An 8768-nucleotide genomic window follows, 5' to 3' on the forward strand; every position below is an offset into this window, starting at 1 on the left:
AACAAAAAAAAAATCAGCTTTTACAAAATTCAATTACAATACTAAGAAAGATACACTAAAATTCATTGCCTCTTCTCAACTAAAACCATATAAAGTATTAATATATTTATTTTTTTAGATTTATTTTTATTTAAATTAATTATATTATTATAAAAGTAAATCACTTATTTTAATATAAATTACTATATTATTTATGAAGAAACACCTACAACTAAGACTCTTTCACATGTCAAATTATAAAAACTTTATAACCAACAATAGTGTTTATCTTTTTTCTCAAATTTTAATATATTTTTCTTTTAATTTATTTAATACAATTTTGTAATAAACTAATTACTCTCGAATAGTACTAATAGACCTCTGAAGTGAATATTGATAAGAGCTCACACAATTATGAGTTAGAATTCATTTTCCTTCTCTTTTTTTTAGGGATAATGCACAACTACCCCCTCAATCTATGCCCGAAATCTCAGAGACACACTTATACTATACTAATGTCCTATTACCCCCCTGAACTTATTTTATTAATAATTTTCTACTCCTTTTCGGCCTACGTGGCACTATCTTGTGTCTCCAATGTTGGTTGACTTTTTTTTCAAACTAGTGCCACGTATGCTAAAAAGAGGTAGAAAATTACTTATAAAATAAGTTAAGGGGGTAACAGGACCTTAGTATAGTATAAGTGTGTCTCTGGAATTTTGGGTATAGGTTAAGGGGGTACCTGCACATTTTTCCTTTTTTTATGATTAAAGTTGTTATGATATGTGTATCTTATTCTTTTTTTGTTTACTTTCTTATGTATTATTATGATATCTCGTAAGTTCAATTTATATGATTTATGATTTTCGTAAGTATATAATTTCTTTTGATTCAAATTAGTATTATAAAATGGAGTAGATCCCTAAAGAGACTATTTTCTCAGGAATTTATCTCAATTATGATTGAAATTCTACTATATATTTGTTCAAATTAATAATTTAATTATATTTAAAGTCTGCTAACTACTAATTAAGTTTTAGAATTTATAATTGATTGTGTAAGAATATAAATTTTAATGATTGAAATGTAATTTTTATTTGATATTTATTATGTTTAAGTTCTTTAAACTATCTAGAATTATGGCAAATTGATAAATATAAAGTAACAGGAGGGAGGAAGGGAGAATGAGGTAATTCTAAAGAAATTATATGTGCACAAAAATATTATTTTATATTTATTTAAAATTGAGACATAAGTGTGTAGGAGTTTTCACGAGTAAACTATTTTTGGTAGTTTGAGGGTAATTATTACTCAACTTATATTAAAAGTATCATATATATAATGATTAAAGTTGTTATGATATGTGTATCTTATTCTTTTTTTGTTTACTTTCTTATGTATTATTATGATATCTCATAAGTTTAATTTATATGATTTATGATTTTTGTAAGTATATAATTTCTTTTGATTCAAATTAGTATTATAAAATGGAGTAGATCCCTAAAGAGATTATTTTCTCAGGAATTTATATCAAATATGATTGAAATTCTACTATATATTTGTTCAAATTAATAACTTAATTATATTTTAAAGTCTGCTAACTACTAATCAAGTTTTAGAATTTATAATTGATTGTGTAAGAATATAAATTTTAATGATTGAAATATAGTTTTTATTTGATATTTATTATGTTTAAGTTCTTTAAACTATCTAGAAGAACTAAGGAAGCAGCTCAAGGAGTTGCTTGATTCGGGACACATTAGGCCGTCAAAGGCGCCGTTTGGTGCGCCTGTTTTGTTCCAAAAGAAGAAGGACGGGACACTACGTTTATGCATTGACTACCGGGCCCTCAACAAGGTTACGGTGAAGAACAAGTACCCCGTTCCCCTGATTGCTGATTTATTTGACAGATTGGGACAGGACAAGGTGTTTACGAAGATGGACTTGAGAAAGGGTTATCACCAAGTCCGGATTGCCGAAGGTGATGAACCCAAGACAACCTGTGTGACGCGCTATGGTGCATTCGAGTGGCTGGTTATGCCCTTTGGATTGACGAATGCGCCGGTGACGTTCTCCACCTTGATGAACAAACTATTCCACCCATACTTGGATCAGTTTGTGGTTATTTATTTAGACGACATAGTCGTCTATAGCAACAGTATGAAAGATCATGTGGAGCACTTGTGCAAAGTGTTCAAAGTCTTGCGCGACAACGAATTGTATGTGAAGCGAGAGAAATGCAGCTTCGCCCAACCGACTGTCCAATTCCTCAGGCATACAATCAGCCACGGCGAGATACGAATGGACAGCAACAAGGTGGATGCTATCAAAAATTGGGAGGCTCCAACGAAGGTACCAGAATTGCGGTCCTTCCTTGGCCTTGCCAATTACTATCGTCGCTTCATTTTAAACTACTCAGCAATCGCAGCCCCACTCACTGATTTGCTGAAGAAGAATCGTGATTGGGATTGGTCGGAGGCTTGCCAAGCTGCCTTCGAGAGGCTGAAGGCTGCTGTGACGGAAGAGCCTGTTTCGGCCTTGCCGGATTTCTCTAAGGCGTTCGAAGTCCACACTGATGCATCGGACTTTGCTATTGGTGGCGTCCTAATGCAAGAGGGCCACCCAATAGCCTTTGATAGCAGAAAATTAAATGAAGCGGAGCGACGGTACTCGGCTCATGAGAAGGAGATGACGGCCGTAGTTCATTGCCTAAGAACTTGGCGTCACTATGTATTGGGTGCTCCCTTTGTCGTTAAGACGGACAACGTCGCGACGACGTACTTCCAATCCCAAAAGAAGCTGTCCCCTAAGCAAGCCCGTTGGCAGGACTTCTTATCAGAATTCAACTTCACTTTGGAGCACAAGCCGGGGAAAGCGAATGTGGTTGCCGACGCACTTAGCCGCAAGGCTTCTTTGGCTGCTATTGTGAGCTCGAGTTGCAGCTCACTGGTTGACGAGATTAAAGAGGGATTACAACATGATCCAGTAGCCAAACAACTCTTTGCCTTGGCCCAACAAGGCAAGACAAAGAAGTTTTGGGAAGAAGGTGGCCTGCTCTACACAACGGGCAGGCGTGTGTACGTTCCGAAGTGGGCTAACCTTCAGCGTACGTTGATTAAAGAGGGCCATGATTCTGCTTGGGCTGGTCACCCGGGGCAGAAGAGAACCTTAGCATTGATAGAGGCTTCCTACTATTGGCCTCGGATGCGGGACGACGTCGAGGCATATGTGCGAACTTGTCTCATTTGTCAACAAGACAAGGTTGAGACAAAGTTGCCGGGAGGATTGCTGGAGCCGCTGCCCATTGCCGAAAAGCCTTGGGACAGCGTCACAATGGACTTCAACTTGCTTGCCGAACTAGGAGGGGTTTGGGACAATTATGGTCGTGGTGGGTCGCTTCTCAAAATATGCGACGTTCACTGCATGGACGGCCAACTACAAGGCTAAAGAGGCTGCCCGGATCTTTTTGCGTGCTGTCGTTAAGTATTGGGGAATCCCAAGCATATCATTAGCGATCGGGATCCTCGGTTTACTGGCTCATTCTGGAGGGAATTATTTAGCTTATTGAGGTCGGAGTTGCACTTTTAGACCAGCTTTCACCCTCAAACAGACAGGCAGACTGAGCGGATCAACGCACTGTTGGAAGGCTATTTGCGGCATTATGCTAGTGCCAACCAAAAGGATTGGGCTAAGCTTCTGGACACTGCCCAATTCTCTTACAACTTGCAGCGAAGTGAGGCAACGGTAAGGAGTCCTTTCGAGTTAGCGACGGGGCAGCATCCAAATACGCCCCAATCCTTGCCCGTCGATGCCGGTTTCAAGAGTCCAGGTGCTTATCAGATGGCGAAAGCCTGGGAGGAACAGGTCGACCATGCACGGTTGTATCTTGACAAAGCAGCCTAGAAGATGAAGAAGTTTGCTGATCGCAAGCGACGTCCGGTGGACTACCGAATTGGGGATCGAGTTATGGTGAAACTCAACCCAAGGCAATTCAAGTCGCTGCGAAGTGTGAATCAAAACTTGATTCGCAAATATGAGGGTCTATTCGAGATTACTGCCAAGGCTGGCAAGATTTCGTATCGGGTTGACATGCCTCATCACTTGAAGATTCACCCCGTCTTCCGTGCTAGCCAATTGAAGCCTTATTTCGAAGACAGGGAAGACAAAGAGCGGGGGCAGTCCGAGAGAGCCAGAATCTTCATTACACCGCCTACCGTGGACAAGCAAATTGAAGCCATCATCGATCATCAGCTTGTTCGGGGAAAGGGCTGGAACAACTCTAGTTCCCAGTTCCAAGTTCACTGGAAAGGGACAGCACCGGAGGAGGCGACTTGGGAAAAATACGAAGACTTGTGGCAGTTTCGCGACAAAGTCCACCAGTACTTGCTGTTGTGTGGCGTCGGGGTCGTCGCTAATTCAGGTGGGGGAGCGTGTATCGCCCCGCAAGGCGGTACATTAAAATCCGACGGTTCCAACAATGCAGCAACATCCCATCTAGGCTTGGAGGATCAAGAAGTGGTGCCAAATTCTGGCCCAACTGATGGGGGTACCTTGCAAGAAAGGAGGAACATGCACTGCCCACCATGTCCGGCCAAAAGCTGAAGGACAAAAATCTGTGCAGCAAGTCTGTCAAGTGGCAGTAAAGCAGAGAAGACAAATCTGCCTATTTTTCAGCCTTGGAAAAACTGCCACACGTAGCCTTTCCTTTGAGAGTTGGTGCCAAACGTTTTCAGCTTGCTTAGAAGCTTTGTATATTGTTGTTAGGCAGAACATCACATAGAATACTTTGCATCTCATACTTTGTATATTCTCTCTTGTAAAGACTTGGAAGAAATATTGAAAATTGGCTCTTTGCCTCCCAAAGACTTGCCTTCCTTCTTGCTTTCTTTACTGTTTGTGGCTGTATTTGTGGACTGTCTTGCTTAGTGTTCCTTTTGTGTTTGGTTGGACTGAGTTTTGAGGAGTTGTGCAAGCCTTCACTATTGTCCCACGAGGTGGAAAAATTGACCCCGTGACAAGTGAACCGCCCCGCAAGGCGGTACATTAAATTCCGACGATTTCAACCACGTAGCAGCATCACACCAAAAATCGGAGGGTCAAGATCCTTGCCAAACTCCCTCCCAACCGATGGGGGTTTCTTGTAGGCAAGAATGAACTTGCCATGCTCACCATGCCAACTAAGAGCTTGAAGACAAAATTTGGGCAGCCGACTGGCCAAGTGGCAATAAAGCAGAGAGGACAAATCTGCCTATTTTTCAGCCTTGGAAAAACTGCCACATGTAGCCTTTTCCTTTGAGAGTTGGTGCCAAACGTTTTCAGCTTACTTAGAAGCTTTGTATATTGTTGTTAGGCAGAATATCACATAGAATACTTTGCATCTCATACTTTGTATATTCACTCTTGTAAAGACTTGGAAGAAATATTGAAAATTGGTTTCTTGGCCTCCCAAAGACTTGTCTTTCTTTCTTGCTTTCTTTGCTGTTTGTGGCTGTTTATGGACTGTCTTGTTTATTGTTCCTTGGGTGTTTGGTTGGACTGAGTTTTGAAGAGCCGTGCAAGCCTTCATTACTGTCCCACGAGGTGGAAAAATTTGACCCCGTGACAAGTGGTATCAGAGCAACGGTTGAAGCATGACGTCGAAGTCACAACGGAATGAAGAGGGTGTCCAAGACAAGGAACCAGAAGTTTGGAAGGAACCTTCCAAGAGACGTGACAAGAGCAAGGTAAGAGAACCTTCTTGTAACCCTTCTCTTGGTGGTAGAGCTGCTGTTGAAGAAGAGGAAGGTGCGGACAACAACCAACTCGATGAGAAAATCGTCGGAGTTGAGGTGGGTTGTCGGCCTTAAACAGGAGAATTGTTGTTGTTGAAAATAATTTTAGTTCCCTTGAATTCGTAGCCATTGAAGGGCTGGACGAGGTGAAGAACAACCTTGTTGAGCTTGAGGATGTTCAAAAAGAAGGTTTGTCCACCCTCGAACTCAAGCTCAACGAGGCCATCTCTTCCCTACAATGAGAGGTGGAGGCACTAAGACGACAGGTTGATGAGGCTGCCGAGACGGGGGTTGCTCCTCCCGTTACTGTCCGTGAGACACGGATTGAGGCTCCCAAACCCAAGGAATTTCGTGGGGAAAGGAGTGCTCAAGACGTGGAGAATTTCTTATGGCAGATGGATGCTTATTTGAGCACGTAGATATGCACAATGAAGCTGCCAAGATCAGAACAGCAGCCATGTATTTGACGGATACAGTCATGCTGTGGTGGCGACGGAAGAAGGCAGACATGGAGAAGGGGGTTTGCCGTATTGACGATTGGGAGCAGTTAAAAGTTGAACTCAAACATCAGTTCTACCCTCAAAATGTCGTTCACGAAACCCGTCGGAGGTTGAGGGAGTTGAAACAGACCTCCTCCATTCGGGACTATGTGAAAGAATTTACGAAGTTAACACTTCAAATTCCAAGCCTGACCAGCGAAGATTTAATGTTCTATTTTCTAGATGGCCTGCAAAACTGGGCTAAGCAAGAGCTTCAAAGACGTCAAGTTCATGACGTGGATGAGGCGATAGTGGTGGCAGAATCGCTCAATGATTTCCGAACAGATGCGGCAAAGGGGAGGGATAACCGGAGCAAAACTATTCCTCCCAAGGTTGACAACAACAGGGGCAGAAGCAGACCGAATCCAAACAAAGGCAGCGATACGAGAAGTAACACCCGTGATCAACCTTCCAATTTCTGAAAGAATTATGAGGACCGCAAGAGGGGTGCTCCTCATCGGGAAGGTTGTTACATTTGTGGGGAAACGACGCATGCAGCTCGTTATTGTCCGTCATTGAGAAAACTGAGCGCTATGGTGGCTGCCTAAAAGCAGCAAGAGAAGGCTGCAACGCAATTCGGAAGTTCTGCCGGGGAGCAACGTGGGCAGAATAGCGGGTCAGACAAAGGCAAGAACGTTGTTGTTGGCATGTTCAATCACATGGCGTTGATCAACCATATTTCTATTGCTGCTTTGGCTGCCAAACCGGCTAGTATCAAGCCGAGGGAATCACTGTTTGATGCCAAGTTGAATGGCAAAAATGTGCGCATTATGGTGGACACCGGTGCAACACATAACTTCGTGATGGAACAGAAGGCCAAGGAGCTTGGCCTGAATTATGTTGCCAGCAACACCAAACTGAAGACAGTCAATGCCACTCCCACTTCTGTCCATGGCTTTGCTCCTAAAGTCCCCATTGATTTAGGAGAGTGGACGGGGCAGACTGACTTCACCATTGCCCCTATGGATGTGTTTGATGTAATTTTGGGGCTGGACTTTTGGTATGAAGTTAATGCGTTCATCTCACCGCGTCACAACCAGCTACACATCAGCGACACTGGAGGCTCATGCGTGGTACCCTTTATTCGGGTACCACAAAACGGAATGCAACTATCGGTGATGCAGATTATTAAGGGTTTCAAGAGAGGTGAACCAACCTTTCTTGCTACCCTTGTTGGAGGCGTCGAAGGCTGCCCCGAGGCAGTTCCACTACCCCATTGCATTGAGCAGGTCCTTAGAGACAATAAGGACGTGATGCCGGAAGAACTTCCCCAACGGCTGCCACCCCAAAGGGAAGTTGATCACCAGATTGAGTTGGTTCCCGGGGCAAAGCCGCCTGCCATGACGCCTTATCGTATGGCGCCCCCGGAACAGGAGGAATTGAGGAAGCAGCTCAAGGAGTTGCTTGATTCGGGACACATTAGGCCGTCAAAGGCGCCGTTTGGTGCGCCTGTTTTGTTCCAAAAGAAGAAGGACGGGACACTACGTTTATGCATTGACTACCGGGCCCTCAACAAGGTTACGGTGAAGAACAAGTACCCCGTTCCCCTGATTGCTGATTTATTTGACAGATTGGGACAGGACAAGGTGTTTACGAAGATGGACTTGAGAAAGGGTTATCACCAAGTCCGGATTGCCGAAGGTGATGAACCCAAGACAACCTGTGTGACGCGCTATGGTGCATTCGAGTGGCTGGTTATGCCCTTTGGATTGACAAATGCGCCGGTGACGTTCTCCACCTTGATGAACAAACTATTCCACCCATACTTGGATCAGTTTGTGGTTATTTATTTAGATGACATAGTCCTCTATAGCAACAGTATGAAAGATCATGTGGAGCACTTGTGCAAAGTATTCAAAGTCTTGCGCGACAACGAATTGTATGTGAAGCGAGAGAAATGCAGCTTCGCCCAACCGACTGTCCAATTCCTCAGGCATACAATCAGCCACGGCGAGATACGAATGGACAGCAACAAGGTGGATGCTATCAAAAATTGGGAGGCTCCAACGAAGGTACCAGAATTGCGGTCCTTCCTTGGCCTTGCCAATTACTATCGTCGCTTCATTTTAAACTACTCAGCAATCGAAGCCCCACTCACTGATTTGCTGAAGAAGAATCGTGATTGGGATTGGTCGGAGGCTTGCCAAGCTGCCTTCGAGAGGCTGAAGGCTGCTGTGATGGAAGAGCCTGTTTCGGCCTTGCCGGATTTCTCTAAGGCGTTCGAAGTCCACACTGATGCATCGGACTTTGCTATTGGTGGCGTCCTAATGCAAGAGGGCCACCCAATAGCCTTTGATAGCAGAAAATTAAATGAAGCGGAGCGGCGGTACTCGGCTCATGAGAAGGAGATGACGGCCGTAGTTCATTGCCTAAGAACTTGGCGTCACTATGTATTGGGTGCTCCCTTTGTCGTTAAGACGGACAACGTCGCGACGACGTACTTCCAATCCCAAAAGAAGCTGTCCCCTAAGCAAGCCCG

Source organism: Solanum pennellii, chromosome 2, assembly GCF_001406875.1.
Source record: "Solanum pennellii chromosome 2, SPENNV200".
NCBI classification, from domain to species: domain Eukaryota; kingdom Viridiplantae; phylum Streptophyta; class Magnoliopsida; order Solanales; family Solanaceae; genus Solanum; species Solanum pennellii.